The sequence below is a fragment of the Temnothorax longispinosus genome, chromosome 12 (assembly GCF_030848805.1).
Source record: "Temnothorax longispinosus isolate EJ_2023e chromosome 12, Tlon_JGU_v1, whole genome shotgun sequence".
In the NCBI taxonomy this organism is placed as follows: Eukaryota; Metazoa; Arthropoda; class Insecta; order Hymenoptera; family Formicidae; genus Temnothorax; species Temnothorax longispinosus.
In genome coordinates, this window is record NC_092369.1 from 8,643,179 (window position 1) to 8,658,512 (window position 15,334).

General features: G+C 42.5%; 1 protein-coding gene across 4 annotated transcripts in view; it reads right to left on the reverse strand.

The window, feature by feature from the left end:
• LOC139823356 (uncharacterized) overlaps nucleotides 1-15,334 on the reverse strand; it is a 298,137-nt gene that overhangs the window by 122,629 nt on the left and 160,174 nt on the right. The gene's annotated exons all lie outside the window — the stretch shown is intronic.

Below are 15,334 nucleotides of genomic sequence, written 5' to 3' on the forward strand. Positions count from 1 at the left end.
GTATAAATATAGAAGCAGTAATAATTATTTTATTATTCTTAATCGTATAACCTTCAAAAAAATTGCGCTTATATTATTAATTTTTAATTGCAATTTTTAAATTCTATGTATCATCGGTAATTTAAGACAATAAAAAATTAAAATATAGTTTCTGCTACATATTTATAACAATTTTTTATTATCTAATAAATTTAATCTAAATTAAAATAAATAATTAATGTAAGCCGATAACACGAAAATAATAAACATATAGTAAAATTTTAATGTGAAGATGATCTTTTTTGTGTTTGAATTGAAAATCAATAAAAAATCTACTTTTTACATTTTTTTCAGACGGCATTCTCGTAAACTTTTATAAGCGCCCTATAGAAATTGGAAAATCTGGTGTGTTTAAAAGTAAACGGTTTGCACCAAATTTTAGCGAAGTTTTCGTAGCCGATACAATTATGTCGGACGCGTTTAAGCTCGGAATATATCGTCACGATTAGCCAAATGAATCCGATCGCAAATGTAACCCATGCTCCATGTAATGAACACATTCGATTTAGTCGTTCGCGAGAGGTTTGCGAGTGTACGAGGCGACGCTGTTGCACATTGCCGATCGGCATGACGCGGTCGTTTAAATACAATTACAAGCCGTTCCACATCGAGGGCCGTACGGGTCACAGCGCAGGAACGCAACGATGTTATTATTAAAACGAGAACGGAATGAGAGCCAGCGTTCCCACCTCACCTGGCCAGAGATTTCTTGAATTTCTCCGGATTAATTCTTACGGCGAAGCTTCGGGTGACTCTGAGTAAGTCGTCGCTTCTGTGCACGAAGCTCTTATCGTTCCGACGGTCATTACATTTGCATCCGCGTCGTCCCGGTGGCTGCGAGGTGGTGCCGCTGAACTTATTTGGGACACAAAACACGCCCGGCAACCCCGACCGGGCTCAAAACTGAAATTATTCAATTAGCTTAAAATCCCGGTAGCGACCACGAGTGGCCTCATTAAAGATCGGGGCTAAGAGGATTTCCCCATAAAGTAGGTTGATACGAAAGCCCGAAAACGCCAGGTAGCGGTGAGTACAATCGCTACACTGACCTGCGGCAGCCAGATTCAAGCACTGTAAAATCGTTGGTATTGAATTCGACGAAGACATCTCACGTTCCCTAACCATCCTCTCCCAGCTGTTTTCCAGAGAAAAGGTGGAAAGAACGAAGGGTCAAAGATAGATAATGCAGTAGCGTCTTACTGAATCATTGAACAGAGTAAGCTTCACGTACAATAAGCTGCGCCTGGCACGATACGCTTTCCGAGATAATCAACGCTACGAAGAACTTACAAGAGCAAATATAATTTAAGAAACTTGAAAAATTTATTTCTAATTTCAATGTTAAAACAATAAATGTCTATTTAAAAATATATAAATCTCTTCTCGAACTATCATTTCATTTTTCTGTTATGCCTCCTTATGATCCTTCAATTATATTAACCGTTACGAAGATCTTTACTTACACAGAGAAACCTAATAATTACGACGTTCTAGAAATACAGAGGCTATATGGTAGTTATGTTCATATCCACGTACATCTATTTTCATTGTCTACGCGGCTTTCTGCGGATGATTTCGGTATCACAGATCCCACTGCTTACTCTAATATGAGCGCGCAATAGCGCATAAATAGCTCCGGCTTCAGGCATAGTCCTCTTACTGAACCCCGCTCGTCTCAAACCCCGCGGTAGTGAGAGAGATCCGGGTATACCGTCTGTGGTAACTGCCGCCCGTAGTTCCGGGATTCCTTATGTAAATGGTTATCACAATAGCTGCAAAACGAGAGCAGAAGGAAGGAGATGAAAGGAGAAAGGAATAAAGAAAAGGAGCGACGGCGGCAGAGTTGGGGGAAAGGCAGGTGATAGGGAGCAGGGATGGGTCAGATAAGGACTCGCTGTCGAGCTTTTCCAAGTCGTCCCGCCTACCATGAGAACTACGGCGGCGCTATCGCAAACTCCGTGTAAAGGGTGCAGTTAAACTTTATTGGCTACGGCAATAGTACAGCAGGACAGCCGGGGCCACGGTTCTGCGAAAAGATTCGCGCCCCGTAAGACGTGGCACGACAGGCGAAACGTGTGTCGTGGCGAGATCTCGAAACGCGAACGCTCGCGATCCTAACGCGCTCGCTTAACAGTCACGTTTAGGTCTTGAAATTCATGTGAGGACTTGTTCGTATGCGGTCAGAAACGTGCGACGTGATATCGAGAGAGATAATGTGAATTGCGACGCGGTGTATTGTCAGTATACACGTGGAGCGCATTCAATGTCTCGCATTCCCGTTTTTCATCCATAGATTCGGGGACCAATTTAAAATTGACTTTTCCCTGGGGAAAATTTGTTTTGGTCAGTTGCAATTTTTGTATATTCAATTTTCTGCTAGAAAAGAGAAGAGAAAACTCCGTTGGATAAAATTTATTTGAAATTAAATAGAAAAAATATATATCGGATTATTCGTATTCTCGAAACTTTAAAATAAAAATTTCTAGGATTGAAAAATTTCATTCTTGTATCTTAAGAAGTTTCCTTAAATAATATTTTAATTTATTATCGCAATAAAATGAATAATCATACACAGAAAGAAATATGAATTGCGGTTTTATGCATGTAAGCAATCACCTGTGTCGCCATCGTTTTAGGAGTACTTAAGCACAACATGCGACTTTATAGAAAAGCACGATACGTCAACATCAATTGAAATGTCTAAAGTATAATTAACTATGGATGACATTTTCGTATACAAATTTCTGATATGTACGTTCGTCAGCAACAAAAATGTTAGCTTGCCACGAAAATCGGATTCCACCGAACACGTTCACGTGATGCAACACGCAAATAGCGAACAAGCTAATTGACTACATGCCTGCGATTAAATAAAGTGTATACCGCGGTAATAGCCAGTAACATGTTTTCCCCACATTTCATCGGGCGAGTATATTTTCTACAAATAAAAGGCGAATACTTTTCCGCGAATGCAATTTCGCGCAAATGCAATTCTGCGGCAATGCCGGCGACCTTTGGCGTTCGATGGGATTACCGGGTGTTGGGAGAGCAACTATTTGCAGTTTGGCCAGACGAGTGACCATTTCAATTAACATTATTCGCACATCTTCCGCGCCGAAAGCTCCGCCGACCCCGGTTTCAAATTGAAAGGGCTACTGTGTACACAGCTGTTAAAAAAAAAGACGTACGAATTTTTGCAAAAATGTTTAGTTTTCAAATATACTACAGCGCACAAATGGCACAGAGTGCACTGATGTTTTCTATGAATGTATCTATAAGAAAGATAACAGGGCCAAGAAAGTTATACACATGTCGGAAAACAATCCATTTCGAGTCTATTAACACAGGAATGTCACGTTTCACTGCAGACTATGTCGTTTTTTTTCTTTCCTATAATAACGTTCTATAATAACGTAACTTTCATCACAAAAAGATAATTACACAAAGGTTTAAGACTTACGGTTTTTAAGCCATGACATTAATCGTGCGAGCTCTGAGAAATGCACTTGTAATTAACGTGGAGACGCTGCATGCGCCATTGCACAACGTGTTTTATGTATCCGTACTTACTCTTTGAGACAAATAACGAAAGAAGAGCTAAATTAACATAATTAACCATTAAAAACAACCTTATTTAATGTTCGCGTTAATTAAAAACCAGTTTTTTTCCACAAATTACAATATAATTTTCTACATTTATTTTTAAATGTACGCCTCGCGTTAAAATAAGGATACCATAAAGTATACTTAACGAAATTTTAATACTCTTTTCAAATCTTTTATGGTTTAGTAAAGTGTTTATTGTAAAAAATTTATGCAAAGGTTTGTGAAACAGATTTCATACTGCGGACAAGTTATGGCTAACTTGTTCAGTTAAGCATAAAAATCTTCTGACGTTGACCCATCGATTGGATATTCCCGATTTATGGCCGATAAATGCGGACGAACGAAAAGTAAAGTATGAAAGCAGATACAGCCATCGCAGGGGCGATTGCGAGAGAGTATCCGTCGGATCTACATGAATTGAAACAAACTGAAATGTATTCCATTCCGTGGTACGCATAAAAATTCATAAAGAGCACGACTCTGCATTATTCAGGGTGACTTGGGTATCAAGCTGGAAGAACGAATAAAGAGGGAGATCATTATAATTTCGGAAGATCCTTGATATTCGTGTGCTGTCGATATGTTCTTTCAACATAATACACTGCATGACTTCCCGTATTCTTTTTCCCCGTTACGACGGGATATGACTTTCAGCCTCGATCGATCGGCACGGTGCGCTAAGCGTGGCGCGTAATATCGGTCGTCTTGGGTGGATTATTCGAGCGTCCCAATACTGCGAAACCGCACCGTGCACGACGTGCACGGACGAGATAAATTTGTGTACAAATAACGGCGTTTAACATGTTTGGAGATGGTGCGGATTCAAATGCAAATATCGCTTTAAGCGCGGCTTTGCGCCAACAGTTACAAATTACCCGTATTCCGAGGCCTTATGATCGTAGCCGCAGTACGAATTATATTCATCGCTTTGGCTGCATTCACGCAAAATTGTATTTCTCAGCGCGCATTATTACAATGATTATCGTAAAGAAATTAAGTCGCGATAATTAATGGCTATTAAACAGTTACGTGTTCTCTGTCAGACTCTGGCTACCTCGCATTTCTTCCGGCATGCGTCCGTTCATATGTGCGTACAACTCATTTGTCTTGTTTATAAATATTGGCCCCCAGGCTGATATAATTTATTATCGTATATGTGTGAGTTAATATACGTCCGCTTGGCAATATTGTAATTCCACAATTGTACATTTCGGCCTTTGGGTAATAAACTTAAATAATTTTGCGCAGTTTGAGTTATGCGAAAATAACAGCGCGTGACAAGAGGAGACACTTTAAATAAAACAATGTTTCTTTTATAATTATAATTTAGTTGTTCGTAATTTAATTTGATTGTTTCGAGATAAAATTCGTCTGTAATAAACTATTACTTAAAATAGTTGCAATTTATAATTCACACATTTCACAGTGACGTTCTTTGAATATCAAAGAACACCGACATCGGAAAGCTTCCAACAATTTTTAGTCCTATAATTGCACGTGACAATGCAGTAAAATTCGCGGTACGTTTTTTCGTCGATTCAACGAATATTTGACGAGCGGACACGTATCGTCCGGAGCCGACTACATTCAAGCAGTGGATACACTTACCAATTCAGACACACGCGCGCATTGCACGTCGAATTTCGAATTCCGAATCGACGCGAAATCCGACCATCGCCCACGATATTTTCACGAATATCCGTCCATCCGCCAATCCGATAGCCAAAGTTTGCTGTCGTCCGGGGATAAAGATCGCAATGTCCCTCCGCGAAGCGAGTGTGACGGACGAGAAAATTGCCATTGATTTTGTCGCAGGCGCACACGGTGCCGGATGTATGCGAGAGGGCTACCGGCGAGTCACGTCTGCTCGTCAAATCTTACCGTCGTAAGCGGCTCGATTGAGGGGTGTCTGCGAAAGGTCGACGATGTACGAAAACTGCGAACGAAAAGAAAATCAGAATAAAATTGAGGGACGACGCGGGAGAAAGAAAGAGGCCGGCAAACGATGTGGTGGGATGTGCAAAATCGCATCAACCATCGGGTGTACCACTTGGAATTCGAGACGAGGAAGGGCGAGCGAGAACGCGCCGGAATTACATTTTGACGGCGTCGTTTGTCAGGAGTGGCCGAGATTATTAGGTTTACGAGTGGCTGGCCTTGCAAGCGCGTCCATCGAGAGACGGATGGCGAAAGAGAGACAACGATGTGCGCCGCGTCGACAGAGGGAAAGGATATATACGGCGGTAACGGGAGAGGAGTAGGGGAGGAAACGAACACAAAAAGGGCGAATAGGACGAGCGGGATAGAAACGAGATACAGAAGAAAGAATGCGTGGAGAGGGAATCTAGCGGTTGGCCAAGCGGATAAGCCATTGAAGGATTTCTCTCTTGCCTTACTTTCCTCCATTGACGTCGATTCGAAGCTCCGGAGACGTAAAGCTCCCGGCGGTGCTTCGGGGAAGCATCTCTCTCCTGCGGGGTCTCCTCACCTCAAGTTCACCCTTCCTTATCGTGCGCGACGCTACGCGCGAAACGCCCCGTGCGATTTTTACGATTCCTTCGCGGATTTGCCGATACATCAGATTCACAAACTCTCTTCCCGATTTCGTCGCGCGGCTCGGCGAGGGGTTACGCCGGCGGGTTTTTAGAAGTCTGCGAGATTGCGTGATATGGTGAAGAATAAAGCGCGTGCCGTATCACGACAACACAGTGGTATTACCCGCCGCCGCTGACAAAACACCTCTCAGGTGCGCCGCGTCGTAATAAAAGGGGACCGAAATTGCATTTTCAGTGTTTTCGCGCGCGCAATTTTATTCCACAATCGGCAGTAGTATTACCTCACGTATATTAGCGCACGAGATAAATAGGATTCATGCAATATGCAACTTCCATACGCGTCGATCCATCGACCGGCCAATCGAATGACCAATCGCGAGGTTTGATCGCAGCCCGCGAGGACCACACAGCTTCGTGAATATTGTATAAAGTGCTGATGAACTCCCTCGTTTCACATCCCCTAATTTCTATATTCTAAATCTAAATGAATCGACGATCTGGCATACAGTAAATACACTAAATACACAAACTACAATTAGATAAATAATGCGTACTGCTAACATACATTTACACGATTATATAATACGTATAGCTTTCATCAAAAGTGGCAATGTTTCACATGCGGAAGCGCAGCGAGAGCAGCCAAGATTAAAAATTTCTTTTTAATCCGAGCAAATTCAAACCGCCATTGAAGTTTATATCGTCTCTCATAAATATTCCCTGTAATCCGTTGACGATTCGCGACCTCCACATATCATGATTTCCTCGAATAAGTCTGCGAAGAGAATTTTTCACGTCCGAAAGAAAGGAGGAAGAGAAAGAGATGGAGAGAGACGCGATGGTGGACGGTGTCGCCATGGATCACCGATTTCAACCCCCAGCGGGGTTGTCCACCGTCTATCCATCCGCTCTCTCCTACGTTCCCGTGAATTTTCTGAAAGCCACGAAGTTAGCTCGCGGTTATAATTCACGCCGTTTCGGGCCACGGTCGACGGCGAGGACGGACGTCCGCGTCGGAATACGACTTCCGTTCGCCGCGCGACACGAACGCGAGGGGCGGCGGGCATCGGTGAGGAAAGGGACAGGGACGAGAATCGCCGCGCAACGGGCAGAGTTTACACGGAAAGAATGAGCTCGCGCAATCTTGCGAAGTGTATAATTCAGCCGGCAGAATGCGAAATTGCTTCGCAGAGATTTTTTATTACGCTATCAGCTTAAACCTCGTCTGTTTCTCAGCGACCTTCTTTCTAATCTCTTTGCGCCAGATCTCCGCGAAGATCACCCTCGTGAGCTTTTCGAGCTACAATTCGATTATCGGACGAGAGTCCAACTGACCGCGTGTTCTTCGGGATGCATGCAGTCTTTCCGGTCTCGACGTTCTTACCGAACCGTATAACGAGTATCCGCATGCTGTCCGAGTCGTTCCGTAGGATGGCAGACAAGTGCAAGTCGGGTCACGGAAAATACAGTAAGTAGGAAAAAGGGAGCAAGAAAAGAAAGGAGAGGGGTAACGCTCAAGGAAGTCGAAAAAGAGAGGAATTCCATTGGGGAGAGAACGTCCGGCGCGGCGCAGTGAAGAATTCTCTCCCGCTGCTCGCTTTTCCCATGTGACGATAAGACAGCGCAATAAATATTCTCTTCCGTTAGGTCTGCTACCGACGATCTCGCGCGCGAGATAGACGCGCAGTTTGGAGAAATAGAGCAGGCGGCCCCAACGGTGGCGCAGAACAGATGACCCGAATTGATTTCGTATATCGCGGCACCACCACCTTTCGCGCCTCGATGGTCCTCGCGTTGCTTAAAAGTCAAGCGACGGAACATACGCGCCCGGTTGTATCATTTGGAGATTGTGGAAATTCAATTACACGATCTTCCTTCCCCTCCTCTTTTTGCTCTCAACCCCCTGTTCCATTGTCTCGTTAGTTGATTTCACGGGACGACAAAGCGGAAGGAACAGGGAAATACCAGGCCTGACGATAAGCTCGACGATAAGTGAAGGAATTCGGGAAAATTTCTAAATGGAATTTCTGATAAAGACGGAAGCGGGCGCAAGGCAGACGGTATAACCTAGGGCAAGTACGCCCCAGCCGGAGAGAGCGAAATCATACTTTTCGGTATTGCTGAAACTATTTCAAGAACGTGGCGTAGAGTAGCGGCTCTGCACTTTTTAAACAATTTCAATAATCTGAAAAAGTGACGTTTTCCTACAGAAAGAATCTCTCTCTCTCTCTCTCTCTCTCTCTCTCTCTCTCTCTCTGTACCGGCAAATTTCAAACCACTTTAATTGCAAAGACTTTTTTTACATAAACAAATTTTTTTGTGAGCCTTAATTTTGATAAAAGTACTAACGATGCATCAGTAATTAAACGAGCTCTTTAATAAACATCTGCGTTTAGAAAGTGAATAAATTTTTTATTCCATCTCTTTATTTTATCCCTTATAAAGTTGATGAAGCCGCTACGCGGATCGATTATTAATGAGGTCTGGGCCGCTGTTTGTTAGCGGCCAGTATTCTTATCTTTATGCAATAGTGTAATAAATTAAGCCGTGAATACGAATAATCCTGATAATGCGTTGCTGTACATTATTGATATTACGACAATGAGTTTCGTGCGTGGGAAATACCATCGGCAAACGGGGTTGCTTCGAGTTCGTATAATCCTGCGTATTATGAGAGCAGCGCATATTATAGCGCAGGATTTGCGGCTATTTTCTGATCTAAAGCGCTGTTTAATACGAATTGACTTTACTACTGCATTGATTACAAACTTTAGTCGATACACGTCGCTGTTGTATAGTTCATATTAATGTACATAGATCTAGTAGATAAATAGAAACTAATAGAGTGTACGTTAATGTAATAATTAGGAACACGTATAATATTCTTTAAAATATAAAAGAGAGACCATGCAATAAAAAATATTTCTTAAAACAATAAAATACTGTTATTTTTATACGTTTAAAAATCGCTTGTCTTTCAAGTGTCACTTCACTACTTCAAAGGTCACAGGATTGCGTTACATTTCGCGAAATGTATAGACACCAGACAAATATTCCGACACAGAATAATTTCATCAAAGTAACGCGCTCGCGGTCGCGAATTAAATTGCCTGCGTATATTTGCGTACAATGGCGCCCAGCCTCGGCGAAGGCGTGAGGAAATTTTCGTTTTATAATGACGCAATTAAAGCATAATGCAGCAACGCGCGTATCACATTACGCAAATGCAACGGGTGGATGTCCTGACAGGCGAAAGACGGGGGAAGAGATACGATAAAGGGGTGCAGCGCGGCGCCGAGTGCGAGCTCAGCAAGTATATGGGTATACACCTATGTGCGCAAAGTGAACACGCGAGGATTAAAGTGGAAGGTTCGTTGAAAATTAACTGTAAACTCAATTAATCCTGAAAGCGACAACGTCGGGCTCGCGTGCATTAGCGCAGGCATTACTAAAAAGAAGTCATGTTTTCGAATCAGTATAGTAGTTAGCGCGACGAACTAAAAGTTATATCTTAAACTGATAATGATACAGCTACACGAATAATATCGATTTTTCTTGCACTATTTTCACGCAAATATGTGATCAAGAATGCACATTGATTCTTCTGGCAATAGTTTTCCCAATTGGATATTCGTTGAACGTACTCATCAATCGTTTATAAATTGTTCTTTTTCTTTACTGTTATATTAACACAATTTGAATGAAGCATCGAACATAGATCTAAGTATAAGTAAAAGGATATATAAAAAAAATTATGAGATGCTTTCATATTTGCTGCTCGATTTCGAACGTCTAGGTATGCTTTGCGTTACAAACGCGACAGTCGTGGTAGAAACAAAGTAAAAACGGAAATGCTCCTTGAAACGTATCTTGTGATAAAGATTTAATGAAACGCGCGGCAAAAGATAAGAAAGAAACAAAGACGCAATATTCTTTTCGAGTGATTTAAACATTAAAATGCTTGGGCTTGCAGGCAAGTAGAATCGACAGTAACCAAACAGAGTTGGAAGTGTTTCTCATATTTTATTAGGAAGCCCGCCGCGCTACTACGGCTCTCTCTTTACAAGCCGGTGTATTTTTAACGGGTATGGCTTTATAAATACAAAACTGCGAGTGCGCTGCAATTCAAGGCGTGAATACCGGCTGCCGCGTTTTCTACCGGTGGCCGCTATCGCGAGAGTAATATTTAAGCGATAAACACGGGAGAAGCGAGGCGACGGCGTGCAATAATGATCAGGAAATACGATGCCACGGTATCGTCGAAACACACACCTGTTTCAAGTTCCTCGTGTAAGGTACGCGATGTCTAGATCGCTTATTATCTCATAAGGGGATCGTCTTTTAAGTACATCGTTGTTTAACCTTTATCTGGATAACTAGATGCTTTGATATAGGTATACGCGTAAAGAGCTGATACAAACGAGAACCGGATACTTTGTCGGTTCTACTTAATTAGATCAGTTTCGTAAAAAATTCATATCACATGTGTCTGAAATTTTTTACATAAAACGGCAATGGAGTTTTAGCGCCCATAACTAATGTTACATAACTTTTATCATATTTAATTTCCTTGATTATTCGATATCTTCAATTAACCTAAAGTATCGTATGAACTAGTCATGTCATTTCAATACAATATTTAATATAAATATTACAACTGTGATAAAATTTCATTAAAAATTACAGTAATATTCAACAACATTTTTGTATACTTGTATAATATACAAATATTAAAAAGTTATTTTTTCGAGCAAACGAGATCGTTTACGCTTCCTAAAAATTTCGTAAGAATAAAATAGAAATTTTTTTATTCCTATCGACAAGAATCTTTTATTAAATAAGCTTTCCAACGGAAATCACTTTTCCTTTAAATTATGACATGAGCCTAACTGTTGCTTAACTAACGATTGGCTTGAAGTAGTTAGCATGCATAACGTTCTGTGAGCGACGATACATCGCGTGTGAAACTATTGTCTGCCGTCGATTGCTTGCTAATATCATCTGCTAAAGGATCAATGTTAACCGTACGACCATGCACGTAATATATCGGATTCCCATTATAATCAGGGAGTAAGATCGACTACAGCATTGTGTACGTCAACTACGTTGATTGATAAGACAGTAATGCTGCACGATTATGTTCATCTGCTGTTGCCAGTGAGAATAAATCGACCCAAGTAATTGCACAGTAATATGTTAGAAAAAGTAAAATAAAAATATCTGTCTATTAAATTTTTTACCATTAAATAAATGATATCAATCATCAAGATCCAATTATGAAAAAACAATACAAGCACTTGTGCACGTGTAAAATTTTTATAATTGCATTACATAAAACTCTATGAATATCGCAAGCCTAATCATATTAAACTACTGTAATAATCAACACTTTAAAAACCGGATTTAATTAGAGTGAAAAGAGCATTCGCGTATTTAATTCCCGTGGCACTCCCGTATATGGTGTTAAATTATAACGCGAGGGCAGCATTACGTGTACGACGTAAATTCAGTCTCGGCAGAACACTCCATCCCGAATTTTTCGATGGAACCGTGGTAGCGCGGTGGCGCGTGGTCCTTTGACGGCAAAAGGGAGAGTAGTCCCTTCTGGTAGCCGGTAGGTCTACCGGGTGTAGAGTCAGTTCGTTAAGCTTGCGGCCGCCTCTGAATGAAGGTAATGGAGTGGGACGGCCGGCCCGGTAATCTAAATTTCTCATGTCGGGGAGATGTGTAACCCGGCGACGCTCCCGCTCACTTCGTCGCGTACGCGCGACCACCCTGAGAAGAGAGCGTGGCCCTCAACGAGGGATAAGTCTCTCGCGTCGCGCGCGCTCGAATCAACCGCTCGCGACCGTAATAAAAATTCACGCGGGTCGGCCATCATGCGACCGACACGCACCGCGTATCTTTATGGTGGCCCATAAAGCCGCGTAATTGTGAAATATTGCCGGGCACGGGCAACGGGCTGACGATGAAAAAAAAAAAAAAAGAGGAAAGGACAGTACGAGACGACGCGGGAGAAGGCGAAAACGGAGAGGGCGAAGGAAAAGACGCGCGACCCACCCCAATGGGAAGCCGTCTAAAAATGTTGCTGTCCGACACTGACGCAAAAAAAGCTCGAAATAAATCAAACCGCATTACATCTCCGGATAATGCAAGATAGTGGCTTGGCTTAGACGGAGCCAGGACGAGGCAACGGCAGGAAGGGTGGCCGGTGAAAGCAAGTCGCGACGGCGCGCTCGTTTACGCGAGTTCCCCTTTAACGAGTCGTGGCATGCGACGGCGGCGGTAGCGGCGGTGGCGGTGGCGGCGACGGTAAACGCGTACAGCTCGCTGAATTACTACATCTGTTACCGCGTTCGCGATGCGCCGCGCCGCATATACGCACGCCCCCGGGAGATATCCCCGTGATCATCGAGGCGAACATGCCTCTCGATCGTCGGAGAACGGCGCCGGGAAAGCCGGAATAGAGGGAAGGGAGAAATTGGTTCGTCAGCGCGCGACGACGGCGGCGACGCGAGGAGCTATTAGACCGAGCGACGGGATTTCACGCCGCCCGTCGATTCCCCCCTTCATACGAAGATAATAATCATCGGCGATATTGCGTGATATAAAACGGCGATAATATGATTTATGGGCCACCAAGAATGTAATCCTGGGTTCTCTACTACTCCAAGTGGAGCTATCTCGATATACGTACGGTATCGATCGCGCCGGAGAGATCCGTGATGATTTAGCAGCTGTTCTCGACATTCTTCTCGATGGCTGCTGGATTTGCATCGATCGGGGATTGCACGCGATTGGAAAACGAGGAAATGCGGAGCGAGAAGAAAATAGTTCGTCAATGTGCCTTGCAAATTATTCTGCAAAACGTCACATATTCTTTCCTGAACTCAATAACATGGAATTATAGATATCGACTCGGGTATCCATACGCTTCTAAATTAGAGGTAAAACGGTTATACCGTTCCCATAAAGCTATTATTGCACGCTCAATTGGGCATCGTAGAAACATGCTTTCGGTTCTGCGATGCATCGATCTTTTTCATCTTTTATTTGAAAGTTACTTGTGTCATATTTTCCTCGAGAGATGATTATAGTCCTTGTCATCGATAAGAAGTACGCGAATCGAACTACCAATCGCATTAGGATTCCAACTTCTTCCTATTTGTAGTTTTTATCGTGAAAAATAAATCTTCGCTGAAAGAATTTTACAAGTCTGGTTGCTACTATTAAAAAATAATAAATTTAAAATAGAGACAGGAATTAATGGTACTTACGTATACTGCACAAAGATAAAAATTGAATGAAATATTTCTTTTACTCCACAAGCTAATAATTTTTTTCTTATTTCAATGTCATCAACCTTTGTATACTTTCATTATTCCGTTAAAGAAAAAAAAAACATTTATTTATGTACTTCTACTTTTAGAAATCATATTTTATCTATTCACACTTATTATATAAAGGCACGTGTGTCTTCTACCGTTAACTTTTACTTCAGACTTTCAAATTAGATGTCCGCGAAGACAAGGACTGGACTATTATACGCTTAGTGAATATGTTGATTTACACGGGGCTATACCGCCTTACGGTGTCTCGTCCGACTGATCCGGGTGATCCGTTTTATCAATATTTTGCCTCGCGTTTACACCTTTAGCCATCACATTATTGCGCGCCGTGCCATAAGCCCCCAAACCTTCATCCTCCACGCGCTGTGTTCGTGATCAGACGGTGAATAGGAGAGCCAGTTACCCGCCGCGGATGAAGTCGTAAGCCGACGGTCGTGTGATTCGACGACCAGGTGGGATTAGGATCCAGGAACGACTTGTCGAGGCAGCGCTCGCTGGAATTCGCGAGAATACGAGAGCGAGAGAAAGACAAAATGTGTGAGTAAGTAAAAGAGAGAAGAGGGAGAAAGAGAGAGAGGAAAAGAGAGAAAAGAGAGAGAGAGAGAAAAAGGGAAAGTGTGTAACGAAGAGGGACTCGACAACCCGTCTCTAGGAAAAGCTGAGAGGTGTCTCATCGCGGAGGGAATTGTAAAGGTAATCTACGATCGGGACCAACGAGTTTTGCCGCACTCGCGCGTAGACATTACGCATACAGTTTTACCTGGTCCGGTTGGGATTAGAAATCTCGACCTTTCAAAAGGCGACAATCGTGAGACAGACACCCATTGAAGAATCATCTTGATCACGCCGAAGCATCGTATGCGAAGATACACAGTACAATTTTCGAAAACATTGTACATTATTTAGGCTATACACACAGTAATCGTTTGTTCTGTATTTTCAGGTTTTGCGCGATATGTGTTCACGTTCTAACTATTCGATATGGAACTATTGCCAGTCAATAGTACAAAGTTAGTTACACTATTGTTGTTCTGTAGCTCGGAGTTGATGGATCAATCACTGCTATTGTGCACTTCAGCTAAAGCAGCAGACACATATTGGACATATCGCTTGTAGTATCAAAATACGAAATGATATTAACCACCATATTCGTGAATATAATACAAATAAAAACAATCAATTAGCACAACCGTTTACAATGTTTTTTTTTACAAAGAAAAGCTTCGCTGAAAAAGTCAAAAAGACTATGTTTTTGCACGTTTGTCTGAGAGTGAAATGCCGGCGCAACCTTTTTCCGATGCGCGTTACCGCTTTCACTGGGATCAGAATAATTTATGTAAACCAGCATGATTCGTTTGCGAGGATGATCCCCCCTCCCCCCGTTTTCACGTATTCCCGACTAGATTTGCGGTAGTCGCAGCTCAGGAGAACGCAGGTGCAAACCCTGTAGAATTTCGTCGGCCGTAACGTAGCTGTCCCTACGGTTGACCAAGCTATTGGATTATTTCTCTCTTGTTGACACAAAATCATCGAGCAGCCATCTGCGGCTTACCTGCTCATCTATCGATACTATATTGACCGGCCTGCTTGACGAGTTAGTTCGGCACTGCTCATTCGTAAACACTTTAACCGCTTCCAAAAATATAGTTGCAAATAAATCACGTTGCCATGATAAACGATAGTGTACACCTCAGGAAACGCGTTACTTTAAAAATAGGTGTTAGAACTATCCCGTTGCGGCAGGCGTAGCAACGTAATTAATCTTCTACGCGGGTAATTCCATTT